The sequence below is a fragment of the Thunnus thynnus genome, chromosome 4 (assembly GCF_963924715.1).
Source record: "Thunnus thynnus chromosome 4, fThuThy2.1, whole genome shotgun sequence".
Classification (NCBI taxonomy): domain Eukaryota; kingdom Metazoa; phylum Chordata; class Actinopteri; order Scombriformes; family Scombridae; genus Thunnus; species Thunnus thynnus.
This window is the reverse complement of record NC_089520.1, coordinates 25,243,964-25,258,336: the sequence shown is the minus strand read 5'-3', so window position 1 is coordinate 25,258,336 and position 14,373 is coordinate 25,243,964. Positions and strand designations below refer to the sequence as shown.

At 42.7% G+C, this 14,373-nt stretch overlaps 1 long non-coding RNA gene across 1 annotated transcript; it reads right to left on the bottom strand.

The window, feature by feature from the left end:
• Window positions 1–5,730: 5,730 nt before the first annotated feature.
• Window positions 5,731–13,664, bottom strand: LOC137181836 (uncharacterized). The gene is made up of 2 exons (XR_010928192.1): window positions 6,042–13,664; window positions 5,731–5,954 (listed from the first exon to the last, which is right to left on the bottom strand). It is a non-coding gene; the product is annotated as an uncharacterized lncRNA (long non-coding RNA).
• Window positions 13,665–14,373: the final 709 nt, after the last annotated feature.

The following is a 14,373-nucleotide window of genomic DNA, read 5'->3' as shown; positions in this document are numbered from 1 at the left end:
AAGGGCCATGCGCTCCCCGTGACTTCAGCTCTCTAATTGATTGGACTGAACTCTTGATTCAAATCACTGTTGAGAATAACAGCACGAGGTCTTACAGTATGGAATGAATATTGGTGTGGAGAAAATGAGACTAGAGAGACAAACAGCTGTCATATATTTGGGTCAGATGCAGGGTTAAAGGCGCTGCCAATGGCAAGGCTGCCCTCACAGGTACTCTGCCTAGAAATAAAGTGTCTCTGCATGTTTGTGTGAGTCTGGTGCAGAGCTGGTTAGACAGATTCCTGAGCTGCCTGTCGGTGTGAGAGGCGTGAAGTCATGGTGCATCAATCAGCAACCTGCCGTCTGAGGTGCCAGAACCTTCCATAGTACCTGGAGCGCTGGAAACAGCTGAGACTGCATCTCTAACCCCCCCGCCCCCTGAAAAACTCACTTCACAGACGTCGTCTTAAAACAAGGCTGGCTCACTTGCCTCCACTAACTTTACTTAGCCCAGAGACCCCCACTGCTCCCATTCATCCACTCAGTTTTTCCTAATACAGTAAAAGTGGAAATAGTTCAGAGCGAGAGGCGAATCATTTGACTCTGCATGTGTCCTTTGAGATAACGTGCTACGCTTATACCAGAAATTTCTTGTCTTTAGAAGAGAGAGAGAGAGAAAGAGAAAGAGAAAGAGAGAGAGAGAGAGAGAGAGAGAGAGTGAAGAGAAATAACAAGCTCTCTGAAGTATACAACATTCGGTTGCACATGTCTAATTTCAGTGTCAAAGGACAGAATGCAGAAAATGTTTTTGTTCACACATTTTTCTTTGTCGTCACGCACATACACAACAGCACAACAGTGCATGGACGCAATTGCATACAGTGAAAATATTTGTTTGTGGACGTATATATCTACCCCCCTGCATCTAGAGGATGACTCTGCCTTTGATGACCTCTTCCTTTTGATCTTTGTTCTGCAATATATTTTTCCTGTACAACAAAAAGCCACAGACATGATTGATAATGCATGCATGCTCCGCTGGCTGCTGGCATATTGCTTTGATCTCTGTCAAAACTGAACGAGAGGAGCTGATAAAATGTAGGGCAACCCTCGTTCTGCTGGGTTTAAGGGAACTAGTGAAGCTTGGAATAAATGGTGAGACCTAACTACTGGATTAGTAACAGGCAAACACACCAAAAGTCTTGGAAGTCAAAGCTGACTGAGATGATGTTCTCAATCACTCTCTTAGTGGCTGCATCAGCCTCCATTTCACCCCAGTGGGAATTGCACCGACAACCTCTCATCCAATCTCTGCTGAAGACACTTTAAGAGAAAAGAAGTGGTATCTGACATGAGATTGTTGAACGCAGACATCTTCTCTAAGTGCAGGCTGTATATAGACTGGCTTTAAAGTTCTGTGACAGCTTTGGCCTTTCCATAAGGGGCTTCAAGACCAAACAATCCTTGACACACATACAAACATACACAGCATCTCTCATTCGCTCCTCTTTGTCTATCTCTCCCTCTCTCTTTCTCTCTCTCCCGCTGTCTAAGAGCGCCGCTAGAACATGCATGTATTATTCATTTAGCAACTAGCAGGATGTGGGGCCTTGTCAAGAACTGAACCCACCACAGCGGCGAGCGGAGGGAAGCAGAGAGCAGTAGAGGGGGATGGGAAAGGAGTAAGAGAGACGAAAGAGAGGGTGTCAGAGGGAATGGAGAGATGGAGAGATGTATTATCCAGTAAGCCTGTGTCTCTATGAGTGGGTCTAGACACAGCTGTTAAAGTAGTGTACATATACAGCATGAATCTCATAGGTCTCCTGTTGGAGCACATACACCCAGTACTCTTCTTTCCAATGGGAATTGAACCGACAACCTCTCTCTGCCCCTCACCAGAGCTATCTCTGCAGTAGGAAATTGCTATTGAAGTTGAGGGTAGCCTCTCGCCTCGCAGCGCTGTCACCAAAGTTAAATCTAGGTAGAATATTTAAACTCTCAGCCAGAAGAGATTGGCTCTTCTGTCTCCCCTGGCCAATCTTAAACAGCAATCTGACTGGCATTTTCTCCTCTCTTGGGCTGTCACTCAAGAGACATCTGTGGTTGAAAGAGTCGTAACACTCGGTCAGGATGAGCCATTACTCTGGAGATGGGCTTCACATTGTGCCTGTAGGAGAAGGGGTCAGACGGATGAGTGGATAACAGAGGGAAGAAGGTGAGTTGAGGGATGGGGTATGGACACAGGGAATGAACACAGGTGGTTAAGGGTCAGGTAAAGGAAGCAAGAGTAGGAGGAGGAGGGAGGAGAGCCAGCTTCTAGATGCGGATGGATGTGATGAAAAATTGAGCCCTGGGGAAAAGGAAAATTAAAGATGGACTATACACACATAAGTTTAAATGGGTAAAATCCCGGAGGGCCCGAGAATGACCGTGTGTGTTTGGGTACTGTGCAAAAGAGGACAGATATAGGTCGTTCTGTTGGTGGCATGTGGCAGGGAGGCTTGATGAAGGTCAGTTATTTTGTTTATATCTATTGTATAGATGTAACAAATCATTCATTTAATCTGATAACATTTGCGGGGCCGTTTTGTATTTTGTTTTCATTGGCATACAGTACTTTCCTGAAGCCAAATGCTTATAATTGTCCATGCTTGCTTATGCTAGTTAAAGCTGTAATCAAAATTTGGATCCACTGAATATGTGTAATGTGAAAGGGGTTGCTTGAGGTGACGAACGCTAACAGAAAGTTACAGAGTTTTAGTGTCAGTCGGCTCATTGTTTTGCTTTTACAGCCTGAAATTTTACTGTTGTGATTCAGTGTCATTTCTGAGCATTTATCATGTGTGTTTTCAGTGAAAAAGCTCTTAAAAACCCACTGCTCCCTGTCCAGCATCAAACAGGAGAGAAGAGCCATATATTTCCCTCAGGAGAAAACTAAGAAAACTAAGCTAAAACTAAACTAAAACGGGAATGAATATTGGACTGATATTCATCAAGTGGTCAGACACACAACTCCAAATAGATGTGAATGTTGCTCTACGTTTGCTGGATGTGTAAGGAAGATGCTGTTTGCTAACAAGTCTGCAATTTTAACTTAAAACATGATATTATGTCAGTGTTGTGTTTACAGCTCGTTTCCACTGCACCCAAGAGGTCAAAATCAGCTAATGCAGGTTTAACTTTGCATTTAGTAAACTTAAACAAAATAGCAGAAGTGGCCCATAAGCCAATATGTGCAGAATTGGATAATTTCTGACTTTCTGACGCCACACATTGGTGGACACTAACTCCCCCTGCAATAGATCGAATCTGGGGACACTGCTAATAAACTGCACCAATTTTCTCCCAGATTTTTTATTTTCCTCATAATAATTTGAAAGATATAATCACACAGCTAATCAGATAACAATTCTACATATAGTGGCTTTAAGGTGGCAGTGGACATGAACTGATTTATTTTTCTGATCTGTCCTTATATAGCACAGGCATAAACATAAAGACAAAGAAAAGAGGAGAAAAGAAGAATAGCATTGCTTAAACCGGGAGTCGTCACTTCTGATCAGCCTGGCTTCCCTGATGGGCGACATTTGTGCAAACAAAGGCCAGCGCTACTGTGAGTAAAAACAGGGCCCAAGGGAGGGGCCGACCCCAAACCATGTGGCCCACCCTGACCCGCCGCCACTGAGAGCGAGGGCACGTCAGCACAATCACATTATGCTAGATAAATGCCCAGCCTGCGCCAAAATGTGTGTGGCTTCTTTATAACAGAAGGCTGCCACATGGCACAATTTAGAAAAACACTAACTTGTGACTCTGAAGATAACACTGTGTGTGCGTGAGTGTGCGTATGTGTGTGTGTGTGCGTGTGTGGGGCACCAACACATGGTTATTATGCCCCCGAGCAAGGCTGAAGACAGCTGCACAGTTGTGAAGACAGCGCAGAACAGAAAGGGCCTACTGAACGTGCGCTCATAAAATGGTGCCTGTTAGCCTGAGAAATCCTTGAACTATTCCATTGTGGTGTGACACAACAGATTAATAACTTGTAGAGCCTTTTCCCCCTCTTTATTTGAATTATAAAGAACTACAGCCAGCCCAAGCTCTGATATTTATCAATGTAAGTCTTTTAAACTGGTCTTATTTTTTCTGTATGTGTGCATTTGTTGTATGATAAACTGCAGGTGAGTTGAGGTGAGGGGGGGATTACAGACCCTCCAAAGCCTGTTCAATCAACTTCTCCCTTCAGAACAAACTGTTTTTCTTTCAACTGTTAATCTTGCCCTGAGAGTAAGTGAGAGTTCCTGGCATGTTGGCAGGTGTCATTACCCGACAGCCTATGGGGGCGAGGGATTCACAAACACGGAGTGATGATGTTACACTTCTCCCCCCCAGGCTGTGGATTCCTGTCAGGTCTGTGGGAATGCTGCTATTATCATTACAAAAGCACTTGTTTGTTCATCAGCTACAGCAGCCACAGCTATTACTTTATACAGTGAAGATTAAAACAACAACAACAAAAAAAAAACCTCCCCCTGAATCCCAAATAATTTTACACATCTAACTTTTTTAAAAAATTTGAGTAGATTTTTGGGCAGATTAATATTCTGGATGAAGTGAGGAGAATCGAGAAGTGATTTCCCCCGTGGAGAAGCTCCAGGCAGGAGGAAGGAGGGCTGCTGGTTGATTACCCCAGCTGGAGTGAGCCATGTGTGGGGAAGCCAAGAATTGGAGCCCCCTTCATGGGCTCCGAGGAAGAGATACATACGCTGGGAATAAGTTAATCCCATAATGACTTCCGATGATGGCAGAGTAGTGTCGGCTTTCTTAGTTCGGATAAGAAAGAGAAAGTAAGGGATAGAGGGGTTTGAGAAAGAGGAGAGAGAGCTGGATAACTCCCCTCTACCCCAGGGCAGTGTAATTATATATGAGGATGAGATAAATGTCCTTTTAAACACACTCCCTTCCATACACACACACACACACACACACACACACATATATGCACACAGGATCCCAGGTAACATATATATGTTCCAGACCTTGGGCATTTCTCCACAAGTCTCCAACTGAGTGAGTGATTTCTCTAAACTGCACCCTTGGGCCAACATACGACCATAAGCTAGCCTGTCAGGAAAGCGGGACACACATTTGGTTAACTTCCCAGTGCAGAAAAACACACGTACACACACAAGCAATCTGGGGAGCGTGGGCCGGCAACGGTGTGAGAGGGAAATGGGTGATAAAATCCTCATTTTCCTTCATTGCCGGGTCGTTTGTCTTCGTCGTGCAGGCGGCTCGCCAGTCATGGAAATGCTGGCCGGCAACAGAGCTGAGTCACATCAGGCGTTCATCTATCATTCGACTGTTTACTGTTACTCTCACTCGCGCTTTCGTTCTTTCTTTCACTCCCTCTCTACGACTATCCCTTGCTTCGGCCTCTATCTCTCACGTACAAAAACTTAGAAAGTACGTAGTTTGACCCCAGCCAACCTTTCTTTATTTCTCTCCTCCTCGCTCTGTTGCTAACTTTTGAAAACGGAGGGAAACATTCACGCAGTGGAAGGGATGTATTTCAGATAAGTTCATGGACTGGACCCAGCGTGCACAACCCAAGACTAACATGGTAAAGTAAGTGTTCTGTCAGCAGAGAGGACTTTACAGGGGGATATTGGCAGTATTTGACAGAGTGAAAGTGTGAGAACTGTTATAAACACACAAGAGGGACCCAAACGCAGAACACGGAGAAGGATGTGTGGTAAGAAAAGGATTTATTGTAGGGGAGGATCTGGATGAGAGGCTGAAGGCAGGGAATGTGGATCCGGCGACAGCAGGGTTGAATAAAGGTAATGGGGGAATGTGGCTGGCGTGAGCGGGAGGGAACGAGAGGCGGTGTTGCAGGCAGGGATATCTTGGAGGCTTGGAAGTTGCTGACAGGCGGACGGACAAGCAGGAGGACAGGCAGGTGAGTAATGACCCTGGGACACAAGAGAAACAAGTTAGCATGCAAGACACGAGGACACTGAATCACTAGGAATATAAAATAAGTTGGCCTTGAGTCGTACCTACTACTGTGGTTGAAACAACAATCTGGTGAAGAGTGGGTGAAGAGCCGGGGTAGATATACTGCAAGCTGATGAATGATGAGAGGCAGGTGAGCAGACTGGGAGAGGTGATAAGCCGATTGCAGACAGGTGTGCAGGATGAGTAGAGCAGGGAGCCAGGAGAATGAGAAAGGGGAACCACACCCTCGCCAACACACACACACAAACGAAATATAAACGCAGAGAGAGACAGACAGGGGAGCACTGGGAACACAGGGAAGAGCAAACACGAGGGAATCTTCTGGTACCATAACAATAACATCAAAAATTAACTCCCTCAGAAATATAAAGTAGTAGAATAAACTGAGTAGAGCAGCAAAGTCTCTCCCTTAAAGTTGCAGCCTCATCTTGTTACCTTTTTATCCCCTAACAAGTGTTAATGTAAATAATTACGCTAAACCCCTTCCTGAACAGCAATTATCCAAATTAGCTTAGCAACTGTAACTTCTCTACATGTTGAAGCAGTGTTGCCAATTTAGGGACTTTCTTACTAGATTGGGACTTTTAAGACCTCTTTAGTGACTTTTTGTTAAAAAAAAAAAGCCTAGCAAAAAAACAGCAGCGCGTTCATTCAACAGTAAATGGGCCGTAAGTGTACACACCTACTGTACCGATCAATCGTTAATCCCCATTGTTTGACCCGGAAACTAATTCTCCTATTTTTATTCTAAATGATTTAACTTAAGTTTTATTCCTTCTCAAAATACACATAGTGTTTATTTCAGTGTCTTGGTCCTCTTTCTTCATGATACTGAAGTTTCACATTCAACAACCTTCATAAAACGCTGAAATTAGAGGTAGTGTTTGCAACAAATTGATGAGATGTGAGCAGCTTAGCTGATGTTAAAACTTAGAGCATGTTAAAGCATGTCTTCTTCATGGATCATCAACTGGTAAGGGTGACTTTTTTCCTGGGACATGTAGCTTTAGCCTCAATATTTTATATTGTATGTAGCCATTGTAAGCATACCTGCTGTGTTGACTCAGCTGAAAACATTTCTAACAAAGGAAGCAGCCACTAACAAACTTAATTCTAAAATCTCCACAAACTAGAAAGAAAACTATGGCTGCAATTATACACGTGTGAAAATGAATTCTAGTTAGAAAAATATTCAGTGTTAGTCCTTTAACGGCAACAACTCAAATATGCAATTTTTTAACCTACAGAAAAACATGGGCTGTTGCCATGAAAAATAAATAAAATCATAAAATCTCTCAGGATGAGGTGAGTGAAACTGATGAGAAAACCATAGTGCAGTGATTGGTTTTTCACCACAGCAATCCATTACCGTGTGGCACGTTTTGAAACTCAGTGTGTTAGTGTAATCAGGTAATGTAGACTAAAGAGGCAGACTGATGGGGTGAAGAGAGGATCTGTCAACAGTTTTGGTCTCACGCTGCTGCTTCAACGAGCTGCACAGGTGAGGGAGAGAAAGAGAGAGCAGGAGGTTGGCTGCAGCAGCTACACGAAAGATCCTCCTTATCTCTGTGCCTCTCCCACACACACACACACACACACACACACACACACACACAGAGAACCTGATACACCTACACTGTGAAACTCACATTGGAATCCAGTAAATCTGAAGTTCCTGTCTATGTGCAGGTGAGTGTATTTGCCATCCAGCTGCCTGTGTGTGTGTGTGTGTGTGTGTGTGTGTGTGTGTGTGTGTGTTTGTGTGTGTGTCAGGGAGAAGACTGAAGACTTTTACTGTTCAGCTTGTATAGGATGACTCAGCAGCATTCAGCCCCCACGGGAACACAAGCTGCCTGTTAGCGCTCAGCTAATAAGACGCTTGCTTGAGCTGATGCGTCACCATCTCACCTGAACACTGCAGAGAGAGAGAGAGAGAGAGAGAGAGAGGAAGGGAGGAGGAGGAGGGAAAGGAAAAGATGAAGATGTAGATATTACAAAGAGAGAGGAAAGTGTCTTGAAGATGAGTGCACCTGTCTCCAAGCACAAGCTGCTGCTCTCATTCTCTCTCTCCCTCGTGAGTGTACACAGCACAAAGAAACACACAGGTATTTTCACAAACACTCATATACTACTGATTTAACATCTGGGGGTGAGTCCTTTAAAGGAAAAATATTTTTTGACCAACTTTTCTATCATATATGATACACCATATGATTTTATGGTGGTTAAGATTAGGAAAAAATAGGACTTAAACACAAGTCAGAAACCAAAATACCAATCCACAACCAAACATCCACACCTTTACTCAAAGGATAAGATTGGCAGTGCTATACTGTATATTTTTCTTACTGTCAAAAAATCCTGTGAAAAGACCAAAACCAACAATACACTGATCCTATGAACAAGTATCGTCTGTATTATCAAAGTCTGTGCCGTAGTTCTCCACTGTTGTCCAAAAACTTTTAAAACTACATCAGCGAGCCACGCCGTTAGCTGTTTTTAAAAATGTATGTCTTCAGTAGGAATGAAAGGGCTCGAGGCCAAGAGCCACAGATGGCATAGACTGAGAAGTATTGAGAGATGGACTAACACATTTTTGGTTTTTATCTGGGATGGGGTTTGTTGACTGTAAGAAAAATATGGAATAACTGGTCTTATCATGCAATCTGTGTCTATATACTGTATATCTTATCTGGATAGAAAAAACAAGTTAATGCAAGTGTAAATGCATGCAACAAAATCCACCTAGAAGCACATAAAAAGCTCATTAATTAACACATCACATCATCACATTTGTTTCATCTGTAAAAACACTGAAGGGTAAAGAATAATTTACCCTGTTTACAGTATATATGATGGAAACAGAATGGTATTGATCGTCACATCTAACTCTCGGGAAGAGAGTGAATGATTTCCCAAAATGTTGGACTATTCTTTTTATATTAGGTGTAAATGAGGTCTTAGTCTTGCTACATAAAGGACACAGAATTTCCTGCATTGGCACTAAACATTGGCTTTGTATTTAAATCATGCCAGGCAGAATCATCCAATGTGAATTCATGTAAATATATCAGGCCGACAAGGAACATAAGAGGTTAGATAATCACACAGGTTGTAAACAAACCTCCAGTTTTTACTATATTATGAGCAATAGTACAATTTGTCAAAGTTGAACCAGGATGTCAGAATTTAGTAGATGTTAACAACGGACAGATTAAGTTTAATGATTGCCTTTGTTTTCTCTTCCAAATCAGCTAATGGTTAAACTGGCGGTTTCTTCACAGCCTGTGAGATCATCTGGCTGCTGGTGGCCCTTGCCCTGCTTGACCACATTTGAGCAATATTCAACATTTTCATGAAGTTGTTCATTAAAAATGTTACTAACCCTAACCCCAACCCCCTAACCCTAACTCTATGAAAATGAGACCCAAAAGAAAAAAAAACAAAACAGAATTTTTACTTTAAACACAAATTCATGTGCCGGCATACTCACTCGCAGCACATATTCAAGTCACGCCTGGCTCCCTCAAACACACCCACACACACAGATGCACAGTCATGTAGACAGACAGGCTGACTGACTGACAGAGAGACAGGCGCGCACACACACACACACACACGCACTCTGCTGTTTTCTTCAGCCCGCGGGCGGTGTCTGGCACTTCCATGGACTCTGTGTCCTGGAGGACTGGGCCGTGTTTTTTGAACCATGTTTTCAGTTCAACTTTGTGTGCATGTAAGTGTGTGTGAACAACACAACATAATGTGCTGGGTTGTTTGAGGTCAGATTGTAGATGGCTATTCATAGCGCAGACGTTATCCAGCTATCCAAGTATCTATTCCACCAAGGCACAAACCCAAAGAATTTTCTCACACTGGCCTCATTCTCACTGCAGAGGAAGGAAAAAAAAATGTATCGCAGTACAGCTGTGGAACAATTAAAAACCTCAGAGATTCCTTCACCAAGAGGGAACACTGAAACTGATGCAAACAAATTTTTCCCTCTCTAACCCTGAAAGAAAAACAGAGAGAAACTGTGTAAATCTGACCTGGACTCTCCCCACAGATAGATGTGTCACAGGAGACACACGTGCATTAATAAGCTTGTGGACCAAAGTGCGTTTTCCTTTCACAAACGTACACGCCCTGAGAAGCCAGTACACACACAAATACACCCACCTGAAATACACACACAGGCTTTTCCTTTGAGACAATACAACAATCCTGTTTGTCATACACAGTGAGCAAGGAAACACAGACAGCAAGGGGGGGAGAAAGACATCCAAATGACAAGAAATGTTCTAAGGTTTGTTTTGGGGTGTTGGTTTTTTTTCTTGTTTGGTGACATGCTATGTTTGTGTTTCTGTCCTGTTGAAAACCTCACATACCAGTGCTGGCTTCTACACCTGAGACTCCATTTACACTGACAGACTTTTTTTTTTGGATTATTTTTTGCCTTTATTGTAGAGTTGACAGTGAAGTGACAGACAGGAAACAAGGAGAGAGAGATGGGTATTACATGCAACAAAGGTCGCTGGCTGGAATTGAGCCAGGGACGTTGTGGTTTATGTGGCATGTGCAGTGACTACTTGGCTACCATTTGGGGCACCAACAGAATTTTTGATTATTTTTATACCCTTTGTGGCACAAATCTGATGTTTTCATGGCTGACTACATCTAAAAACAATGACACGATGTCTCTTCAGAGTGTCATGGTTCTTGTGTTTGAAGTCAATTAAAAGTAGTGTTCAGCTTATTTTCAGCTTTCCAGACTGTGATAAAAACATTGTTATTATGTTCTAGTTGGACATCAAAAAAGTGCAAACATACCAACTCCTGCATATATGTTAGAATTCCAGGCTAACTCAAGCTACACATTTGTACATGTTGCACACCTGCAGCTGCTTCACTGTAACAAGCAGCAACACCTATCTGCCTTTGTAAGATTCCTGGCAGCTGCTAGACTTTGACTGGAGATTCAGATCAGCAACAGCTCTGTGTTAAAGGATATATTCTTCTCATTGTCAACAAATCTGATGTGCAGAGCCAAACCAACAATGAACTCATCCTACTTACAAGTATTGTGTGTGTATCCAAAGTCTGATATATCTTATTCTTCTGTAGTTTGTTTAGAGTCTCAGGAGAGCAGTTCCTTGTATGGCAGATGCCACAGTGCACCTCTTGACTTTGTGCTTCATTGTAAATTTTTCAAAGAACTTCAGTACAAAAAAATGATGAAATACAATCCAGAAAGGCCGGTTTGAGTTATAGATCCATGAGTTTGAAAGCTTATCAGATGCTAAAACACTGCACAGTGGATGATGGCAATCATTTTATCTTTTGTCATAACGATCGCAAGGTAAACAGTGAAAGTACAGTATTAATATTACAAAGTAACCTAACAAGAATAAGTGCAGTGCCTTGCTGGATGACATTGCATTGCACTGCACTGCAGCACAAGTTGAGCAAAGTTAAAATGTTTTACCGGCTGACCCTTTAGTTTTTTTACTGGAGCCCTCTGCATCCTGCTGTGCCAACCAAATGGTCCCAGTGAAATTAATGAGGGGGCTGTGTTGGTTTTTTTTATGCAGTGCTGAACATGGCCTTACTCTGAAGCAGCTGCTGGCACCCACTACACCCGCAAATCCAATTTATAGTTTGCGTATCTGAGCTTCCCCGAGGGTCTGCAATAGTCAGCGTGGCATAAATTTTGTCATCTCCTTATGTCATGTCATGTTTTCCTGATTACTTAACATTTGCTAGCAATGTCACATTTCAAATCAATGCCCTGCTATGAAACGGGGTACAAAGCAGCAAATAACTCACAATTTACCTGTTCAAAAGTTTCAAAACTACTCCACACATACACCTGGAGTTCCTCACATCACTAAGGCTTTGTTCAGACTGCAGGCAAGTCAGATTTGTTTCTCAAATCAGATCTTTATGACAGACTGTCTGCACTGTCATTTGCAAGTGATCAGCATGGCATCTGCATGGGTTGCTGTGGTAACAATGTAGGTGTCAGTAACTATGTATGCTGATGACACGGCTTCCCAATGCGGAAGTATGAGAAATGGAGATCCATCATCCCAAATATTGCAAATATAAAAACTTTCATGGATCAAGTATTCATAATAGAAAGAGTCATTATTGTCCTTCTTTGCAGTTTGAGATATCCTGTCAACAGTTCACAGACATCCCTTTTATAATCTTGGTCTATGGGAAATATGCTTTTTGTGCCACAGGGGAATTTTTCGCTGCATTACTGCAAATGGCCACTGGGAAAAATTGGCTGCAAATCTGAGCTGTGGCACAGTGTCCAGCTCTTAAAATACATCCATGTTAGCAGTGTGGATTCTGCTCAGTCACTCTGATGCACTTCTGTTACTCTGGATTTGATGTCGTCGTTGTGTGTCGTGTTATAAGTGATGCAAAAGACACATTGAAATTTGAGTGGCCAGAGCATCCAGACTGAGACACATCTGTAGAAAACAGATTGGAATCGCATTTCAAACCACCTCCAAATATGGCTTGGATACAATTTGCAAAAATTGCATTTCATGTGTTTTTTTGCTGTCCAGACTTCCTGAAAACAATCTGGATACAATCTGGATATGCAAAAAAACGGATTTGGGCTGACAGTCTGAACAAGGCCTAACGGAGCAGATCAACTGATTATGTTGCTCACTTGGTGGGGAAAACAATCTGCAGCAATAACGCAGGAAGGCTGCAGGGCTGTCTGTAGCTGTGACTATACACTGTGAGATGAAGGGAGTAAAAAATCTCTCTGCTGTGTCGATGAGCGCCAAAGGTTAAATATGGTGGGGGTGGGTGTGTGTGTGTGTGTATGGGGGAGACTAGCATCCACCTCATGAATTATAATGTAAGCTGTCAGAGTGAGCGTGTCTTCAGGATGGTAAGTGGCCAGTTCATGTCAGGACAAGACAGCTTGGTCCTTGATTACAATCCTGCCTGTTAGCAGCCACAGCCACACACACACTACGCATGCATGAGTTTATCCTGACCACCTATTAGAAACCAGGGTGTGGCAGATCCCACCTTCAACTCATCATGTCCTATTAATTCACATCACACCAACAGACAGTGTGTATAAAGACGGATGATGATCATGAAATAAAAATCACCGCAACCATATAAACCGTATAAATATTCTGCAACAACTTCACACACTGTCACACTGTAAATATCAGGACACTAATAACACATTTATCTACACCCTCCTCCGTCCTGTCCGTCCTAGATGTTCTCTTTCTAGACCTGTGTGTTTGTGTGTTTTAATCATGCTCGGCTGCACCTCTGTGCTGTGAGGTAGCTGTGCCTATGTCTTGTCTGCGAATAGCAAGCGACAGTCAGTACCAAACCAGAGCGGAGAGAGAGCCCCAAACAGGCAGCATGGTGGGGGGAGGTGAGAGAGGGAGAAGGAGAGCACCCCGGGTTCTTTCCATGGTGCTGGGCAAGATGTGAAGGTCATGTCGCTAAGCATCAGATCAGCTGGGCTGCTGGCCTGGGTGGGGTGCGTTTGTGTGTTTCTGGAAGACTGGTATCATGAAAAGCTCTCGAGGTATCTCAAGGTTTCTTTGTTCCATTCTGTTTGGCTAGTTGAACCCTGCAGGTTAAAGAATAAAGAAACAAGTTTTCATAGGATCCCGAGGCATCTATTTTAATGTTATTCCAAAGGTGTTCCATAAATGCCCCCCATATATGTTGTCTGCACATTGTATTACTTACAAATTCCAAATTATTTAATGTAGATCGTCCATATCTGCGATTTTTGAAGCATTTAAAAACAGAGCTCTTAATAATTTCTTATCTATTGAAAGAGATCATTTACACAGATAATAACAGTAATAATCATGTTGAATTGCCATTTAGATTTCACTTCATCATTTGGCTAAAAGTCAGAGATGTTGGCAGCAATTCAGACGGCTGGTACCAAGCTAGCATACTTGGTTTTCCATATTTTCTTTGATAAACCCCACGGGAGAAATTCAAATAATCTATTTCTTAATTCCTGAAAGCTTTTCATCTGACAGCAGCAAAATGAAGTACAATGCAAGACAGCATGGTGAAATCACATTACAGCAACTTGAGAAACAGTTATATTGACTAGAACGGATCATATTGTACCTACAAAAGGCTCTATTGTGAGTCACAGAATAAGAAAAACAAGGATGAGGAAAAGAAAACACGATTGACTGCAAATAAAACAGGATCCTTTCTACATTTGGCGGTTGAGGCTACCTTGATACCTCAACTCTTTTCATAAAAGTTCCCTCGGAGTGCCAGGTGAACATTTGTATTTGTGTGCGTGCATCTGGAGGTGTGTGTGTGAGACTGAACTTGTCAGTGAAT